Source organism: Corythoichthys intestinalis, chromosome 9, assembly GCF_030265065.1.
Source record: "Corythoichthys intestinalis isolate RoL2023-P3 chromosome 9, ASM3026506v1, whole genome shotgun sequence".
In the NCBI taxonomy this organism is placed as follows: domain Eukaryota; kingdom Metazoa; phylum Chordata; class Actinopteri; order Syngnathiformes; family Syngnathidae; genus Corythoichthys; species Corythoichthys intestinalis.
The window spans coordinates 30,749,311-30,770,675 of NC_080403.1; the positions used below are offsets into that span (position 1 = coordinate 30,749,311).

General features: G+C 38.0%; 1 protein-coding gene across 11 annotated transcripts in view; it reads left to right on the forward strand.

The window, feature by feature from the left end:
* Positions 1-21,365, forward strand: part of foxp1b (forkhead box P1b) — a 251,941-nt gene that overhangs the window by 126,247 nt on the left and 104,329 nt on the right. The window lies entirely within an intron of this gene.

Below are 21,365 nucleotides of genomic sequence, written 5' to 3' on the forward strand. Positions count from 1 at the left end.
GTAGTTTAAAGTAGGGATGTCCCAATCCAGGTTTTTGCACTTCTGATCCGATACCGATACTGGCCGATACCGATACCGGCCTATCTGAGCATGTGTTAAAGTTTAAAGTTATTTAGCCTCCTTACTTAGTTGTCAGACTCATGTTGAAAAGAGTTTTAGTACTCTTGATAACAACTAGCCAGCTAAATTAGGTGAGTTTGAATAACACAACGGTTGGTAACAAGAAACTGACCTCTTTATTCAGTGACAAACACAAAACATAGATAACAAACAGAAATGGCATAGTCAGTCAGTAAAACGTGCAAATAATATTGTAAACTGTCTTAAAAAAGCAAAACACACAAACAACCTCAGTGGAAAATCCCACAACCCCCCCCCCCCCCCCCCCAAACTATTAGATGCTTTTAATGCTTCGTGCATTAGTTACAATAATTGTATAAAAAGCCTCTCAGGTTTAAATCAACGACTATTTCAGTATCAAATTAACATTTTAAAACAGTAAATAAAATACTCAAGTCCCCATTCTGTATCAGCAGCTTTAAACTACATTCAATTCATTTAATTTTGCGAATCAATTGTTAAAATTGCTTTGGGACTGTCGAGTGCCAGTTTGTCACGCATAGCAAAAGTTTCTGCCAGTGTTAGTTGCGTAGGACCTTCCTTTTTGTCTTCGGTTTTCTTAACAAACTCCTTATATTGTTTGTGGTGGTATTTCGCTAAATGCTTGATTAGGTTGGTTGAATTAAAACTTCTTACAGTTTTACCACCACGGTTGACTTTATTGTGGCATATGTTGCGCTCTGCCTCTTCATCTTTGTCGTCCTTTAAGGTGAAATGATCCCACACAGCTGACATTTTTACCGATAAAGTCTCTCGGTAAATTGGGAGACGGTAATGTAGTGTGTTGGAGGTGTGCCGTAAAATGCGGACCTGATTTTAGGGAAACCGAAGCAAAAACTGGAATGGATAAATTGGTGCGCTGGAAAACCCGGACCGGACTTAAAAAAAAAAAAAAAAAACTGGATTGGAAGTCTGGATCGGAATTTTTCCGTGTTGGCCGATGCGATACCGATGCGCATTTTTTTGCCCATATTGGCGTCCGATCCGATCCAAATATCGGATCGGGACATCTCTAGTTTAAAGCTGCTGATACAGAATGAGGACTTGAGTATTTTATTTACTGTTTTGAACTGGTAACTTAATACTGAAATAGTAGTTTGGTTTAGCCTGAGAGGATTTTTGAACAAGTTTGAATCCGATGTACGAAACATTAAAAGCGGGGGGTGCATCAATAATCGATTTATAATCGAATCGTAGCCTCTGAATCGTAATCGAATCGTTAGGTGCCCCAAGATTCCCACCTCTACTAGTACCATACCACATATGGGCAAAGCAAACTTTAACATTATAATAATAATAATTATTATTATAATCATTTCGATGAATTTAAAAAAGTATAATATATGATCATTAACTGCTGCTGATGATCAAAGAATCCTTCAATAGGCATGTGCAGTTAAATTGTGTATGTCTCAAGGTAAATGTGATAGTTTGACATTCAACCATCACAGATGGCTAAGTGATGAATAGAATCTGCCCTATATGTCTAACAGTGATATGCTTCTTGTTTGAGAGAAAGATGGTGCAGGCTGGTGTTCACTGGTGAATAGCTGTAGAAAATGATATACCATGATGAAATGCCTCATCGTAAATAACAGTGATGTTAGCACTGCATCATCTGAATGACAGGTGCCATAAATACCTAGCCTGACTATAGACAATGGTTCTCATAAATCCTACTGTTACGTTATTTATTTTTTTGTACATAAAACATGCATGTTTTCAATAGACAAGAGATCATCATTTTTGCCTAATTTAGCAGCAGAAGAAATGGACAATGTGCGCCAATCCTTTACAGTGATGTCTGTTATTTACTTGTTTACGAGTTTCTACATGATGTAATGGGGAGTGACTGGGTGATAGTACTAGCTGCTAAATGACACAGAAAATAAGACCTTTATGTCTTTCCTCGCCCCTCCCGTCCCATTTTTTTCCCCTGGAAGGAGCAGGGTATGGTCCGCATTTAACTGAAGAAACATGAGCCTTGAACATAAGTAACTGTTTTTTACATTAGGTACTCCCTGGAGGTTTGAGGAAAATATCAGGGCACTGTGTGAAATGCGAATGTGAAATCTTGCAGAAAGAAATATTTATGACCATTTTCTGCTTGATTAGAGTTGGGTGACAGTTTTTGGAATCCGTTGAATGGACAATCCTGCTTCTGGTCTGACATTAAAGAATAGAATAGCATTGGTAAAACAGAATTCATTGATTTTTTTTTCTTTTTTTTCCCGGTTTTTGTGTATTTTCACTTTTCTTATTGTAACACCTATGAAGTGATTTCAGTCAATATAGATATGGACCAGTGCTAGGTTCGACTACTGAAGCAGTAATTGCATAAACCAAATGAAACAGATAAGTAATGGTTTTGAACTGCCAGCCTATTTTTTTTTATACACAAACAAAACACACAGACATACAGTTAATATAAAAATTGCAAAAATACAAATATGAAAAAAGGAATTTTTCATTTCAATAAGTTTAAATCTCTTTGATCTTCTGCTACCTTTTAATCAGTTAGTTTTAATTATTTGTAGGATCTATTTATCAACCCGGGCTGTTTTTGGTTTTCAGATTTCTAATTTTTCTTGTTTTCTTCAACTTCCTCAATTTTATGGACTACATTTGGTTTCTATTTTGAGTTTCAATATTCAGTTTTTCCCATCAAATCTTTTTCTTATATTGATCAACAAAATTCTCAAGTCAGTAACACTTCATGTATTAAAGACATACATAAAAAATAAAAATGACAAGACGAGTAAACTCAGCAAAAGGCTGAACGGCTCCAATAGAAAGGAGTACATGTGGTTGCTGTATCAATGTCTTATTTACTCTTACTCTTACTCTTTCTGGCTGTTTTCTGGTGGTCCAGAGAAACAAACAAAAAAAAAATATGGTGGCTCCTAACAGGTTGAAGGATGCCAAATAGAAGTCGCGCGTGCGTCTTGCTCCTGCATGAGGCTCAGTTCAACGGGTCATCTGTGGATAGCTCACCATCCTGTCTCTCAGTTGGAAATTTTTACTCCAGCAATTGTTCAGTCGTTTCTGAATCAAGCTTTAATAGCCCATGGAATCAACAAAAATACATAAATAAACTAATCCGCACACTAAATAATCCTAAATATGATTAAAAATAAAGTTATCGTCGAGCGAAGTCAACAATAGTGCAATGACGCACGTTAAAAACCGACAGAGCAGGTGGCTAGTCTAGGCAAAAAGGAGACTTTTTGCGAGGTCGTACGTTCAGTTAACAACCAATTCTCGGTTTACACCAATCGTGCGACATAAATATCATGGATTAAACACTTAAAACATATACTGACCAATACAATATGAACAAAATATTCACCAAATATAATTAAGTATAATTTCGAACTCACCAATTCCCTTTCAGCAAAGCGGTTATGTGACCAAGATGAACATAGCTTTGGAATAATCTGAAAATACACCGTTCACAGTTAAACATTTTGGCGTCATAGTTTATTTGAATCTTTTCAGCAGTAACTCTGAATGGACTCACCACTTTCCTTCCTCAATCAGGTATGAGCAGTGAAGTTTTGTGTATTCTACAAGTTTCTATATCAGTGCATTTCGACAATTGAGATTTTCAAAATAAAAGTCTAGCGGATTTTTTTTTTTTTTTTTTTCTTGTCAGAAAACCTGATAAAACCAGTATACCATCTTTTTCAAACCTGTGGTTTTGTATATACATTTTTCATTTTAATGTTTAAACTATGTATTATTTTAATGGTTGTCTTTATCAATGTGATCTTAATTTTATGAGACTATGTTAACCTGGGTTACATTATCTTGGGGTAAAGTCTTTGGTATTGCTCACATTGATGGTAAACTAGTTTATATTTACAGTGTTTACAGTAGATGAAAGCATTCCTCAACTTATTGTTTTAAGAAGTGTTTATCAATAGTGTTGCTGCACATACTGTAATAAATCATGACCTGCAGTAACAATTATGCATTTTATGGCTGCCTAACATGGACTTGTCCACAAAATCTAACCAACTTTTGGCAGTTGGCCTAATAGATATTAACTGAAATGGTTGATTATTGCTGGGGATGTTGAATAATTTCAGGATAAAATGCTGTTAATGCTTTGCTATTATTAGGACTTTCAGTGCAAATGATCTGTCAGTGCATTTGTCTTTCAGATTTTTGAAGCAGTGGGTGTTTCAACTGCATGTAATTAGTTAGCAAGATTACATTACCTTACTATTTTAACAGTCCCACCCGTCAGATAGTTAGTTACTTTGACGACCAACATAGTTATATTCCTTGCATGACATATATTCCTTCACATTTGACAACTGATGTTTTCTATATGAAGTCTATGACAGAAAAGAAGCCTTAACTATTAGAGACATTTCCAGTAGATTTCACAAGTGCAAAATGGAGAATATGATTAATATTTCAATTTCTCTCTGCAGATATCTAATGATTGTGCCCATGGATAGCCAAGGGCACAAATTAAACATTAACATGCTAAAGAAAAGTTGGAACCAGAAAGAAGGTGTTTTGGATTGCATATTGTAAAATATCTGGAGGGCAATAAGGAAAGAATCAAACTAGTCAAAGTTTGTCTTTCCAATTATTTCCACTACTGTAATACCTACTCTCAATTACTGATCTGTTTTCTATTGAATTTATAAAATTTATATTTAGTTTTCTTTATTTAAAATAAGATGTCCGTTAATCGTTTATTGCTAAGCACAGTATGTTAACATGTTGTAGAATTGTTGACTTGGCTCCATGCAATATCACACTGGCATTTTTGTTTAATTTTCTGTTGCATGAGTTTTTTTTTTTTTTTTTTTTTTTTAAATTATTATTATTATTGTTCAACTCGTTGACTTAAAAACACCATTCATTTCTGTTCTGTATGCTTTAGTTTTCATGCAATTGGCATGTTTAATTTTTCTTACTTGTGGTATTTAATACAGATTTTTCATAAAATTTCACCCAATGCCAGTTAACTTTTCATTTCATTGTTTATATTTTTTTCTGAATAGTTGTAATCATGAGCTTATCATAGATGACTGATTTTCACAAATTAGAGCACTTTGGCAGCAGTGTAGTACAGCACATGTGACATTGTCCCTTTTATTGGTTTGCTCTTATTTTGCTACATACTAGTACTTGTGGGCTATTTTTAAAGTGTCAGCTATTATTAAATAAGTTAAAATAAAGCACAAAAAATTTGAAGTTCAGATTAATATTCATCACCCCAGAATTCGAACAAGAGTTGGCATCAATGTGGCCCACTGACCCACTGTTGCAACTTGGATTTCACTGATTTTGTTTTTAAAGTGTTCATCAAGAGAGAGAATTACAATATTAAAAATTGTTAGTTTCGTAAATGTACCCTATATACCCTACCCACCGACGTCACAAAACCACGTGCTCGCTGTGTGCCCGGTGCTTTCTGATGCCGTAAACTCACTGGATGTGTTGCATAAAAGGCGTTATGTGGAAAAGCTTCGTTCTATACAGTCGCCAGATCCATATTTGATGCCCAAATCGATGTTTTTCGACCCACTGTCTTCGCCCTGTCTGCCTGACATCTGCTACGCTGATATTTACAATTATCTTGTCCACACAAAATCAGCCTATTCTCACGAAAATTTGAAAAACTTCAAGAGCTTGGAGGCTTATAAATACTTCGTTGCTGGTTGGGTGAAACAGGTCCTCGTCCACGAAAATTCGGCAGGAATCTATCTTGTGCTTGGAAAGGTGAGTTACGAAATTTTCAATTCAAAATCTTTTGTTATTGCTAACATCCACTGTCAAGTCTAATGCATTTCATGTCGTTTGTCAATGGAGTTAAGGCTTTTAATGTTTATATGGTTTAGCGATAGCACTCTCACTACATACATACGTGTATGTTGTCGGCGATTAGCCTAGCAATGATCTTAATTGTGGTTATTTGTCAGCCCCGTAGACGAGGCCAGTTTCTTTCACTTGGTACCAGCTAAATATTATTCAAAAAATAACGATGGTGGAAGAAAGGGAAGTCACAAACATCTTGAATTTGAAACTATGTCGTACTACGTCGTATGTTGTCGGCGATTAGCCTCGCAATGATGTTAATTGTGGTTATTTGTCAGCCCCGTAGACGAGGCCAGTTTCTTTCACTTGGTACTAGCTAAATATTATTCAAAAAAAAACGATGGTGGAAGAAAGGGAAGTCACAAACATCTTGAATTTGAAACTATGTCGTATTATGTCGTATGTTGTCGGCGATTAGCCTCGCAATGATCTTAATTGTGGTTATTTGTCAGCCCAAAACCCTCTAAGTATATCTTAAATGCATTTTACCGGATATAAAATGACTACTACATAGTCTGTGGTGATTTTTTGGTGCCCAGTTTTCACGTCGAATTGCAGCCGTCCATTTCGTTCTCCTCTTTGGATCCCTCGGAATACGGTAAAACTTCAAGTCTCTCCTTCCATCTTCTCTGTTAGTGCAACCAACAGCCACACACGCCTTCACCATTTTTATTATTAATGTTAAGGAGCAGAAAAACACGCCGTAAATAGGAGAAATGTACGTAGCCGTAACAGGTTAACACTATGTTTTGACGGACAAGTGGGCGGTACCATTCAGGAGAGCGGAGTTGTGACGTCACGTGGGTAGGGTCTATTGGCCCGAATGTAAGAGGGTATTTTTTTGCATTGAAATAAGACTGAAAAAGTAGGGGTCGTCTTATATTTGCGGTCTAGACGTTATACCCATTCACGACGCTAGATGGCGCCAGATATGATTGAAGCGATGTTCTGTCATGACAACTCTCGGCTACTCGCAAGTTCAACCAGTTTGCATTATTTTATTGCATTGTTTTTCTGTATTCAGATTTGTTTCAAGACTACAGTTACAGTTAGACTTCACTTTGATGGTTAATGCAGTTATTATATTGTTTTATCACAATAGATTGGTCATTTACATTTCAAAAACCAGAAGCCATTCATTTACGAATGTGATTGCACTTTAGTTTACATATTTAAATGATCAGATATTAAGATTTGAATGAGGCAAAATAACATGCTTTTTCTCTCAAATATATTGTTATAATCATTTGTTTCTGATGCACTGTAATTATTTTCTGTATAAAAATTAATTTGGTGTTCAAAAAGTCTTTTTTCAAACTTGAGTCTTGAAAAAGAGGGGGTCGTCTTATAATCAAGGCCGTCTTATATTCGGGCCAATACGGTATTTGTTCTTCTTTCATTCATGTATTTGAAGAAACATATCAAAAATGTTGACCTGTTTAGCTGGCCTTGTAGGTTAGTTTAAGATTGATGATTTCCTCTGTAGCATGAGATGTGTTGTGAAATTATTACCTAATTGATCATTCTACTGATCATGAGAAGAAATCATGTTCAATATAGTCCTACAACCGTTCCCCACAACTGAATTTTGTCACACGGTCATGACAAATAAGCAGTGTATCTTTTCTCTGCCTCTGGAAAAGAATTCTGATGCTTAAATCTACACTTTTACTTCTTGGTTTGATGTGGTCTACAGCTGGTATCACTCCTCCAAACTCTACTTTGATACAGTGATCTTTTGATAATATCCTCACTTCAAAATAAAACTGGCACTGAGGACTGATTGAATTAGTGATTTGTGGCAAATTTATCTCAATCCGCGAGTAATTTGGTGCTCACTGTCTGAGCACTCATGCTCGATGAAAACAATAAATTGTGTCCTTATCTTGAGAGGAATCAAGATAGGAGTGCGAGGCTGTGGATTAAATGGGATTGATTTGGTGCGGAAGTTGACACAGGAAATTGATGCCCACCTCACATTGCATCTGGATGAAAAGAGAAAATGTTTTCTTTTCTTTTTAATCAGCAAAAAGTGTTCGCTCAAAAGTATCTAAGTGTCTTCGCCTTGCAATGAGTGAGACCTGGTCATGTCAGTGTTAAATTGAAAAAGGGACTGTTGGGATTTGGAGGTCATGAGACAAGAGACTAGTGGTTATAGGAACCTGATCAATTATCAGCTTCATGAGCTCCCGAGGCCTCTCTCCAATCTACCTCACTGCACAACAAGAAAACCACAAGGAAGCACGGAGGCACTATCAAGAGTGGATTTAGAAGGTGTGGAAATTGTTGAGGTGCTAAGATTTGCCATTGCCTTTTTACCAAAGGATAGATCAATTTACAAGTTCCTTGAACATATGACTAAGACAGCTGTGCTCCTGATACCCTGTCTGCTCACCAGATTTAAATCTTACACTGAAGCCAAATGTCCTGGCATTTACAGAACATATTCCGCTCTAAAGAAAAGTTCATACTGGCAGGTGCAGCCATTTTGCTGACTTCCGACCACACCATTCTATTTATGTGGGTTTGGGTGCAGATTATTTTAAACATGACCAGGAGGGAAATGTATTTTTTTTTCACCAGCTGTTTGTGAACATTTTCCTCCATTCCCAAATCAAAATAATCACATTGTGTGGTGAAGAATCAAGGCATTGACTCCTTTTAACACCATTTACTTATTTTCAAATTGCGTACCAATCCACTAAAAGCTTTAATACTAGTACATATTTGTTCAGGAACAATTACAAGTCCTTGACGATTCCATGCATGCTCTGCATATTTGGGGGCACACACAAACAGCAACTCTATAACTGACAGAAGTGGATCCGGCAGTACTTTCCTCAGGCACTCTTTAGTCACATTTTATTTGAATCTGCATTTTGTATTCATTTGTTAATTGATTGAGCAAGTAATACTGGAATTGAAAGTATGTAGACTGAGTTCTAATAGAATCCCTCATTTACCTTCGGGGGGGGGGGGGGGGGGGGGGTTGTTATTGCAGCACATTAGCTTTGCTGCGTTGTGGTCTGTCAGACATTTTCTCCAAGGAATCCATGTTTAATTTGAATAATTACATAAAACGTCCTCTTTTGGTTTGCAGACATCAGTGCCCCAGATGGATAAAGAAGTAAATTAGTACAAGAAAAAAAAAAAACAGGTAATTATTCTGAAATGTAAATGAATGACCCACTGTTGCCCTGTTTTAATTGATTTTGTTGAAGAAAATAATCGTATTGTCCATTGTCTCTTGTGTCTGATGGATCTTTGGTAACGGACTCTGCAACAGACTTGACCCCAACAAGAGTTGTTTTTATTGATTTCTTCTAAACTAGGGGCACCGGGGGCTTATAAACAAATTAAATGTTGTTAGTACCTCACAGAGGATTAGCAGTATGTAAAATGAATTATTTGTTTCACATAGATTTCGAGTGAAATCTCTCTTGCAACAATTCATTACCTTTTTTAAATAAACACCAATTATTGCATGCTTTCAATTAGACATGTGCCGGTTACCGGTTTCACAGTTTACCGTGGTGTGAAAACGTCGCGGTTTCGAAACCACTAAAATTTTCCGTCAGACCGTAGTACGGTATTCGCCATTTTTCATGTGTCAAAAATGCAGCCAGAAGTGGCGTGGCGCGGCAGCGCTCACCCCCTCCCGTTTGTTGCTGTGTGAAAGTGACTATCGGCTAAACAGCCAGTGAACCCTAAACAAATACTCCAAACATAAGGCGTTCTTTTCAATTTATTGAGCTCTCAAATTGTGGTAAGTGGAATATACAAAATGAATACATTTAAAATGTGGTACAATTGTGTTTTTCCATGTGTGAGTAGCTAAACAGATTAGCACTATGGAAAAGTTCGCCAAAAACAAAACACATATTTCCCTTTGAAATTCGATATAAAAACTAACTAAAAGCTTATATAAGACGAATGTTAGCCTAGGCCAGTACTTCTCAAATGGTGGGGCGCGCCCCCCCAGGGGGGCGCAGAGCGATGCCAGGGGGGGCGCGAGTGACCTCGGGGAACATGCTTTTTTTTTTTTTTTTTTTTTTTTTTGCCGTACTAGAATAAAGTGTACTTGCACATCCACTCCGTGGGTGGCAGTGGCGCTCTCATTTTCAAAGTGCGTGCAGTATTTTTGAAGTAAGCAAGAGCACACGGAAGAGACTCATGCAGAGCTGGACTCACGCAGCGACCCACTGTCTTTCTCACGTGTCCGGCCGAGAAGTGCCGTTTTCGGCTTGGGATCGTCACGACCACCGCCCTCACCTACGGTTCTCCCTCGGCCGCCGAGAATGCGCTTTTTTCGGGCCGTTTGCCTTTGACTTTTAATATAGTGGGAAATGAGGAAAGACCACTGTTTACTGAGTCTAAAAATGATTATAGCGGAGAAGCCAAATCAGTTAAGACGCCACTTAAAGACATTAGACCTCAATCTCATTGATAAACCGCTTGATTGTTTTTCAGCGAAAATGTGCCGAATATTGCCAATTGTCACAATCGGCCCGCTTTGTCAGTGTTATATCAGTAAACCAGTGAGCACTGTGGTGAATCAGCGAAAATAAAAACTTTCCTTCTGTCCAGAGACCTTTTCCCCCCCTTCTATTCAGTTTTGGTTTTTTTCGGTCAAATTTTTTGGCATGTTGTCCTGAAGAGTAAATGTTTCTAATCAATTTGAATTTGTTATTATTTACTGATTTTATTACATTTTATTTTTCAGTATCAAATGGTCAAAAATGTACCTTGAGTGTATTTTTACAGTTTGGATGTGACTTTTTTTTTTTTTATATATATATATTTTTTTAACTTCAGGCAAATTGATGCGCATTAAGTCTTTTCTGTTACAAGCAACACAATGTTAAAAAAGTTATACTTTATTATAAGTTGATCTATGTTACTTTTTTTCTTTAATAGAAAAAAAAGGACACAATGTTAGGCTGAGGCGTACTTATAATAGTAATATAGACGAATTATACTATTTACAGTGGCGGCAGAGAGTTGGGGGGGCGCGAAACATTTACGTCTTCCTTGGGGGGGCGTAACAGAAAATAATTGAGAAGCACTGGCCTAGGCTTAGCTGGGAGAGCAACTTCGTCGAGTGTTACAGCCGCAGAGTGAGAAAACAAGCTTGATTCGCTTGAATGAAGGGGGGAAAAAAGGCATAGCATCAAAGATGGTTAATTGAGGAAAGATGATCATGCCCTAAACACAAATCCACGTTCGCTGGATCAAGGAGAGGTCTCAGTCCCAATGATTTTTTTTTTTTAAGATGAAACCTTTCCACAACAATATTTACATTTCAACTAGCTTATACATTTTTAACTAACTTATTAACTTTTGAATTCTTTGTTCTTTCTAACACAAAGGCATGACATCATGTAGACTAGAGTTGACACCGTGGCTGAAAATGGCAAAACTTCACTTGAGCTTTTCAATCCTCAAAAAAAATTATGCAGTATAAATTTTTTAAAATTTTATTCAGAAGTTTTTACTTTTTTTATAGAAATTATTTTGTTCTTGCTCTAAACTGTGGGTATAGTCTACGTTATATTTTAATTTTATTTAAAATATTTGTTTTTTTTAATTGATAATTTATTTATTTTAACAATACATTCATATTCCAATTTGCAACTATGTTCTGAAAAAAAAAAATCCTGTTCAATGGAAAAATTATTATTATTTTTTTTAACCCATACATCTCAAAATAACACATTTTGGAGCTATAATTGCAATACCGTGAAACCGCGTTATTTTTGCTCACGGTTATCGTACCGTCAAAATCTCATACCGGCACATGCCTACTTTCAATATAGGATTTGCTTTTTATGTATGTGGTTAGTTTTGTAATGTAGTTTTAGTTTACTAAAAAGCAGTGTTGCACCGATACCATTTCTTGGCCCCGATACCGATTCTATTCTATTCTATTCTATTCTATTCTATTCTATTCTATTCTAAGTGGGGGGCGCACTTTCACTTGCTCACGCGAAGAAGAGCGCGCTTACCCGCCAGAAGAAGACGCGCGGATACGAAGCATCCTAGCGAGTGAGCGAGCTAGTGAGAAAGGAAAACACAGCTGGCAGCCTACGTGCATTTTTGATGCTTGTAAAATATCTACAGAGGCAACGCCTTTTGTATTGTTGTGTGTTTCCACTCACGATCGGACACTTAAAAGCCATTGGTGTAGTTGTTTGTATCATCATTTGGGAGTTTAGCTAGCTGTATACTCCCAAATGACGATGCAGGACATCAGCATGATTTTTTTTGTACTTTATTTTGCCATTGATCCTAACTTCATCAGTTGAAGAATGAAACTAAAAATAGAGATGAAACAGAAACAATCAACTTCGTCCTCAGCAACAAACATGTTCGCAACAACGCAAATATGCGATGATTAGCTGATAATGCAGTTATGACATTCATAAACGGTTAGCATGCGTCCACACATCATCCAAACAACTACACAACTGGCTTTAAGTGTCCGATCGCGAGTGGAAACACATAACAACGATACAGAAGACTATACATACAGGCGTTGCCTCTGTAGATAGCATCCGAGCGTGTGAGCGAGCTAGTGAGAGAGGAAAACACAGCTGCCGTTTGTGAATGTCATAACTGTATTAGCAGCTAATCATCGCAGATTTGCGTTGTTACGAACATGTTTGTTAATGAGGACAAAGTTGTTTAATTTCTATTTTTAGTTTCATTCTTCAAGATTTGATGTGAAGATCAACGGCAGAATAAAGTTAAAAAAAAAAAAAAAATACCGATGTCCTGCATCGTCATTTGGGAGTTTAGCTCGCTGTATAGCTAGGACTGAGCTGTAGTGTCTTGGTGAGGACAGTAAAGCTTCGTTCAAGTGATGCCAGTAAATGGTATCGGCACCCTATTTGTAGGTACTCGCCAATACTGATACCATCATTTCGTGCCGGATCGGCGCCCCCTGCCGATACTGGTATCGGTATAGGTGCAACATTACTAAAAAGTAGTTACCATGTTTTTTGGACTATAAGTCGCAGGTTTTTTCATAGTTTGGCTGGGTATGCGACTTATACTCAGGAGCGACTTATGTGTGAAATTGTTAACACATTATGATATCATTTCACATGTTATTTTGGTGTTTTGAAGTGACACTGATGGTTTGGTAAACTTGTTAGCATGTTCTTTTTAATAGCTATGGCCACGTTCTCGTTCTGCCTTTGGCAATGTGTGTTCAATTGTATTACTGACTTTTTTATAATGAAATGCATCCTTTTAGTTTGTGGCGCTTTCACGCCCACGTGAGGGCACACTCGCACTTGTTTATGTGAAGAGGACCGCTCACACGCCAGAAGAAGACGGACAGCTACGCAGCTTGAGTGAGTGGGCTAGTTAGCGAGAGAGGAACACGGCTGCGAACTTACGTTCATTGTTTATGCTTGTAAAATAAAATATCTCTAGAGAGGCAACGCCTGTGTGTATCATCTTTTCTGTTGTTGTTGTGTGTTTTCCATCCGCGATCGGACACTTAAAGACAGTTGTGTGGTTGTTTGAACGATGTGCTAATGCTAGCGAACGCATGTTAACCATTTGTGTCATTGCTGTAACAGCACCTAATTATCATTTATTTACGTTGATGCGAACCTGTTTGGTATCGAGGACGAAATTGATTCCGCAAATTATACGGACGTCAAGCAGCTTCATTTGGGTGTTTAGCTCGCTGTATAGACCCTACTCACATGACGTCACAACCACGCCCCCGCGCCATATTGTCCGTCAACTCGTCACTGTTGATGCATTACCGCTACGTAAATTCCTCCTTTATGGCGTGTTTTTCAACTCGTTAACATTAGTAATCAAAATGGTGAAGGCATGTGTGGCGATCGGTTGCAATAACAGAGAAGATAGACGGAGAGACTTGAAGTTCTACCGGATTCCGAGAGACCCGGAGAGGAGAGCGAGATGGGCTGCTGCAATTCGACGAGAAAACTGGGCTCCAAACGATTACCACAGATTATGTAGTAGTCATTGTATATCTGGTAAGATGCATTTGATATATATTTAGAGGGTTTTGGGCTGACAACCACAATTAAGATCATTGCTAGGCTAATCGCCGACAACATACACTCAGACGTTGTGAATGAACTACCTGAAAATATATAATTATAAGGGGATAATAAGGCAGTTGTCATACAATTAATTTAAAATTTCACTATTGAGGTCAAAAGCCAAAAAATAAATTCAACTAGGGACAATCTGGAGTAGTGCTATCGCACTTCATATTTATTACATATTATATATGTATGTAATGAGAGTGCTATCGCTAAACCATATAAACATTAAAAGCCCTAGCTCCATTGACAAATGACATGAAATACATTAGACTTGACAGTGGATGTTAGCAAGAACAAAAGATTTTGAATTGAAAATTTCGTAACTCACCTTCCCGAGCACAAGATAGATTCCTGCCGAATTTTCGTGGACGAGGACCTGTTTCACCCAACCAGCAACGAAGTATTTATAAGCCTCCAAGCTCTTAAAGTTTTTCAAACTTTGGTGAGAATAGGCTGATTTTGTGTGGACAAGATAGTTGTAAATATCAGGGTAGCAGATGTCAGGCAGAGACGGCGAAGACAGCGGGTCGAAAAACATCGATTTGGGCATCAAATATGGATCTGGCGAATGGATAAACTGAAGCTTTTCCACATAACGCCTTTTATGCAACGCTTCCAATGAGTTTACAGCGTCAGATAACACCGGGGCTTCCATGAATTGCTCTATAAATTGGACGACTAATTGAAACCATTGAGAATATAGGCTAAAAAATGACGAACAATATGGCGGCCGGATACAGCAACACGTCATTCTGTGACGTTGGTGAGTAGGGTCTATAGCTAGGACCGAGCCGTAGCGTCCTGGTGAGGACAGTATATTCGCATTTCGTTGTCCATGCACTGTACACTTATTCAGCATGTTGTTCTCTATTGTATTTTTGTATTAAATTGCCTTTCAAGATAACAGATCTGTTCTATGTGTTGGATTTTATCAAGTAAATGTCCCCCAAAATGCGACTTATACTCCGGTGCGACTTGTAGTCCAAAAAATATGGTATACTGAAATGCTGGTATAGTGAGGGATACCAGAAATAGCAGCAAGCTCATTTTCCACCATGCAGTATATATTTGACTGTTTTGTGGAATAAATATGCAATGCAAATTAGAATAAGAGCACACTTTTCAGAAAGGTCTAAAACAGGCTATGCGCCTCTGTAACCAACATTCAGTGGCTTTGGTCAGAGAATGTATTTGGTCAGTTACAAGAGACCATGCTTTATGTACATTTGCGTGATGATGGCATGTGCCACTTAGCATGTAAATTCTTTTGCGATTCACCTCAAAGTGAACCCACTGAGAGTGACTCCGGTACGCGCTTAAAGACAGAGGTGTGTTTTTTATGACCAGGTGAGGCATGTCCTTTCCAAGGCCCTCGAGCACCATTTCCCACTGCCCTCCCCTTTAATCACTGTATCAACTCCTCTCGTAAACTCCATGAGCTGTGTATTTGTGTATGTGAGTGTGTGTCGAAACACGCATATTTTTGTGGCTCTGCTGTAATGTGCCTCTCCTTGGTTCACAATTTTTCAAACATAATCAGCAAAAATAAAGCTGTTGTAAGCCACCTCATATTAAATAGGTGATTATTGGTAATAAATACTTTTTTTATACATACTTATTACAGGGGCAGTTTTCTTCTTGTGCTTAATGAGAGTAATTTGATGTGCTTGAGAGATTACAGTGCTAGAATTAATGCAGCAATCCGCATTCCAAGATAGAGCGAGATCTAAGATTCTTCACAGGTCGTGTGCTGCTAGATGCTCCCCTCTCGCACTGCAGCTAATGGAGTTGAACAGCAGTGTAAAACCCACCTCCTACCACCTAAGCATCTCTATAGCCCACATGCCCTTGGTTGCTAGAGTTTTTTTTTCTTTTGGGGGGGGGGGACTCCTGCTTATCTGCATGCTACTTAAGGCTTTGGCCTTTATTCATTCTGCTAAATACGTACAGTAAATACCAGGTGATACGCTGAAGAATGTTTGCCACAAATGACACGAAGCACCCAAAGTACATCAGTGCAGCTTAGTACACCCTGATTATACTGCTAAAATCTGTCATTTTATTTTCAACAAAGAGGGCAAAATAAATACATAAATTAACATTAGTTGGCATTAGAGATCGACCGATATGGATTTTTCGGGACCGATACCAATACTGATTATTAGTAGTTAGAGTGGGCCGATAAAAGATTTTTAGAGCCGATATTCACTTGCAGTAAAAGTGTAAAAATTGGCATAAAAATGTTGAATAATGCAAATGTTGAACTTCAATGAAATGCCTAAAGTATGTTTATTGAATGGCTCTGCCGCTTAGGGGTTGGCATGATTCAGTGGTAGAGTAGCCGTTTCTCAACCCAGAGGTTGTGGGTTCGTTTCTCCGCCCTGATGACCTCGTCTTAGTATTCTTGTGCAAGATACTAAACCCCACGTTTCTCCGTTTTTTTCATCAGAAATTGGAAAATTGCTCAAACTAAGCTATTTTCTAATGAGGATTTATAAAGAATGGAAGAAGATATGAACTTACTTTTTTTCTGGTGAAAGAAGAGAGTCTAATCTTTCTTTTGGTGGGTTCCATGTTTATATAGCAATAGAACAGAATTTTCTGTGGGCCTTGCAAAATCAGTCAAAATCCAGTAAAATGGCCGGGAGCGAAGGGCCTTGCTCTGGTGAAAATGGCTGGAAGTGAATGAGTTAAAAATAATTCGATGGGACAGTAACATTTTTAGAACTTATCATAATTATTACATTTGAAGTACTTAAAAACAATTTATTGAAATACGTATTTAGCTATATATGTTTTTTCAAATTATACTTTGGAGGGAAAAAAGTGAAAAAACATGTCTTATATGTATGTATGTTGAACACAAAATTTTTTTGGAGGCGCTACTTTGCTGTTTTTCACTTATCGCGGTGGGTTCTGGTCCTCATTAACCACGAAAAACAGCGAATCACTGTATCGGCCCCGATAATCGGCCCGGCCGATAATCGGTTTATCTCTAGTCGGCATAACCTTTTTTAGAGAACTTATTTTGGAGGCCTTTTTGGAATTTTCAGAACCCCCCGTCCCCCATTAAATTAGAACTTAAAAGAGTTAACTGGAATAGCTGGATTAAATATCTTCAGCATTTATGAATTTCAAGATTCTGGCTGCTTTTCCTGGGGGAAAATGAAAATTGTATAAAGTGCAATTGGCAACCAGATACCTTTCTGTACAGGTGCTTTACACTCCTTATTTCCGGTTTTAAAAAAAAGGCTAATATGAAAGAAAACCGTAATAAGTTCCAAATAAACAAGTTCGGACCACCGATATGTCTTATTGTCTGCTTGAGAGACTGTAATACATTACACTTGTGTGACAATTGACTTGTCTAGTCTCTGTATGAGATTGCTTCTCTATGTGTCTGAGGCAATCAGATTTCCCTCCTCCTTTTCTCTTTCTTCTATTCGTTTCGGCAAAGGATCGCATTTCCCATCTTGGAATGGCTTCAACAGAGACATAGCTATTCCCAGGGAGATGTCGCTGACTGCTGCAACTCAATCCATAGCCAATTGGATGTAGCTGTGATTCATACACAGTCCTCTTCGTCTGCGCAAAACGCACAGTGGGAATTCTTCCCGTCAGCTCATATGTTGTGGCTCACATGAGAAGAAGTTAAGACAGTTAGCATCAAAAGGCGTTGGACTGCAAACAGGTCCTTGTGATGCATAATACCTAAAATGTTATTAATTTCCTTTTAGTGGAAGGTACATGGACATTGGTAAGTCGAGATATGAACACCTTGATATACGATCCTTTCAACATCTGACGTAAAATTTTGACTCGACATTTGTCTTGACATTTGACGACATGCTCAAATTACAACGATTTACAACAGCATCGTAATTTCATTGTTTTCCCCCAACACGACAGCACGGCGGATTTTCTTGTGAGAGAAATCAACATGGGCCCCGAGAAGGTTTGTGCAGGTGGTGATTAAAGGAAGAAGGTGATGCTCACCATTGAAATTAAGATGGAAATGATGGAGTATGTCGACGATCTTGATGGTCCTCCTATGACGTCCGTTCTTCATAAGTTAAGGTGACGAATGTTGTAACAACGGCAAAGAAGTCGCCAGCTTCGTCAGGTTTTTTAATCATTTATTTCAGAACCTGTGCAGCACAACACGACAACTGTCTATCGTAGCCGATGACAACAACAGAACATGAAAAGTGAAAGTAAAAACTCTAATGCACCTCTCTCACTCACTCGTCAGTCTGTTTAGGAACAGCATGCAAAACACAAACTGCCACATTAGAAGCTGATTCGTTAGATTATTATTATTATTCCGATTTGTATTTCTAATGTATTCGTTTTGCTATTTTTAATTGTACCTGCAGTATTTATGAAGGATTTAGTGTAGGTTTTTAGGCTGTGAACAAATTAATCAAATTGTAATTTATTTTTATGAGAAAATCCCCCTCAACATATGCCCATTTCGATTTATAACCCAGGTCCTGGAACGAATTAAATTTGTATGTGGAGGAGCCACTGTATTATTATTGGTAACCTACAGTATTTAAAGTGCAAGTGACACGAAAAAGCATGTTTATTTCATAATACACGCGGTATTTTATGCTCCTGAATGATATGGACCGCTTGGATGTGTGTGGAAGCGATCGCTATATTTATTTAGTTTTTTTTAATCCCGTGCCATGAAAATGAGTGACTTCCGGCTTCGGTCTTGCATTGAAGAGGAGGGCGCTGTGACATGTACGGATGAAGGCGTCCTCTTCACTATACAGCCTTACTGTTGTGTATGAGGAATAAAGATTCAGCTGATTTTGCGGATTAATACGTTTATTTTTCGCATCACGCCAGCCAAACGGCTGCAGAAAAATCTTACTATATGAGGGACAGGCGTGTGCGCCTTTTTGGATTTTCACAAGGTTCCCATTCACCGTGCATATTGGCCAAAACGAGCCCTACTACAGTGGGACCATTGGACTTACGAGGAAGTGAGTAAACATCTTGTTTTGTATTATGTCAAATACGAATACAGCGATTACAAAGTAAACACTACGAACCTTCTTTAAATAAAGGACTACTTACGTTTGATCACAGATAGGCATGTAAAAAGCTCTCCTCATGCACGTTAGCTTCACAACAACTGCAGCCGCCCTCCTCCGGGGAACGAGCTGTACATTGCTCTCCGTCGGGCGGTTTGCTGATCCGCGAAGACAATCGACAACCCAGTCGTCATGTCAAATAATCTGGGCTAGTTATGTGTGATTTTCCGCTTCAAAGACTTTGAAACATCACTCGGTTCGGGTTAGCATGTCGGCTAGCTGTCACGCCTCTTGGTTTGTTTACATTCTCCGAAGCCGGGGAAGGGAAATGACATATATCCGATTTAGGTGGCATAAAATATTGTTCGGGAGGTTCGACAGTAAAGGTGAAGTCGACAGTTTTGACCATTATGGAGTAATTTTGCCATGTCGTCCTGAATAAGTGCATTTTTATTATTTCATATTCCATTTAGCACAAGACTGTTATTTGTCATGACCATGCCAATTATTTAGCAATTGGGGAAAATACTTGGATAAAAAGAATATCCTGTAAAAATATTGAAGTAAAGAGACTGAAACAATGACATTTTGCAGCTCTCTTCGTCTCGTTTTCCTCGTTCCGAATAGTTCCCCCTCGACGGGTTGACTGGTCCTTCTCAAGCCATTTATTTAGCTATTGGGAAAAAATACTTGGATAAAAAGAATATCCTGTAAAAATATTGGAGTAGAGAGACTGCAACAATGATGTTTTGCGACTCTCTTCGTTGCGTTTTCCTCGTTCTGAATAATTCCCCCTCAATGGGCTAAATAGTAAAACCGATGAGCCCAGTCTCCCGCTGACTTCATCCACCTGTTGGAGACGCTAGAGCCCTATAAGGGTAGGCGTGGCAGATTAAAAGACTAATTTCTCATCATCTGCGCTTTGCTAAATTGTTGCATATAGTCGAATCGTCTCAAAATATGATCCTAATTCACATAATAATGCTATTTAAGACTTTTTTTTTCTCCTGTGGTATGGTCTTTAAGGTGTTGAACGGGAAAAAAGAGATTAATATTCCATTACAATTTTTATCCAGAAGCGATAATAGACAATGAAGTGAATTAAGCCTTAGATCTGGTGTGTAGGACTAAGTTTGTTGTTTCATTGTGACTGTGTGGTCAAAAGCGAGGTATGACTTTGACCTAATGTGATTGATGCCTTTACTCTTGTTGTACACTGTCTTTTTGTTCTTTCTGGTCGGTTCCTAATTTCTCTAGCTTCACATTGACTACTTTCATTTCTATTCACTTCAAGTGATTTGGGAGATTTCTGGATTTTACCAGTCATATCCCAGAAGTTTCAAATGTATCATAAAGTTGAGTCTCTTATAGACGAGGCAACGTTAGTCTCCCATTTTAAACAATACCATTCATGTCATGCATGATAAAATCCACTCACAGTACTCAGGGTCTCACGCTGGGTTTTTGGAAGTGCCCATTTTCCCAAGCACAACACTCCCCTCTACAAAGTGATGCAAGAATTCCAACAAAGATGCAATCCTAAGGAGTGCATGTTTTCTGACAGTCCAGCACAGTTGGCATCTATCGTCTTTCTCGCTCACTTAAACTACTTCATTGGTATTATTGCACAGGTCTCCTTGTACAGATCTGCTGTGCGTATATCTTTTGGCATCATGTGCTTGGAACGAAAGATGAGATCAGGAAAAAAGAATCTCAGCTCTGCCCTCATCATTTTCCCCAATTTTTTTGCTACCTATATTTTTTGGTTTTAATGTTGTATAGACTTTTAATACCTATGCCAAAAGTATCCGTAACAATTAGCCACATTAACAATAAATTGTCACACTGTTAAACAAAGCATTAATGGATGGAGCAGAAGTTTGGCAACATTGATCTAATTGTGGTATTGAGAAAGGGGTTTTTTCCCTACCTCGACATGGCGACATTGTAACTCCTGTTTTTTTTTTTTGTTTTTTTTTTTTTTATTTAATTTAATTTTTGTTTTAGTAGTAGGATTGGACTGGTCGATAAACGAAGTTCTTATATACAGAATACTGCCCAATATATAGTACACTGTGACTGTGACAATTTTTTTGGTCTACCTTAAAAAAGCTATTTTAAATGATGTATATTTTAAATCTTGTACTTTTTGAAAATTGTGTCACATATTTAAAGTTGCACTTGATCGAGTCACCTAATTTTCAGGGACTGAAGGTTCAGTGAGTGCAAATAGTTATCCGTCTCTATCTGCTTTGTGACTGGCTGG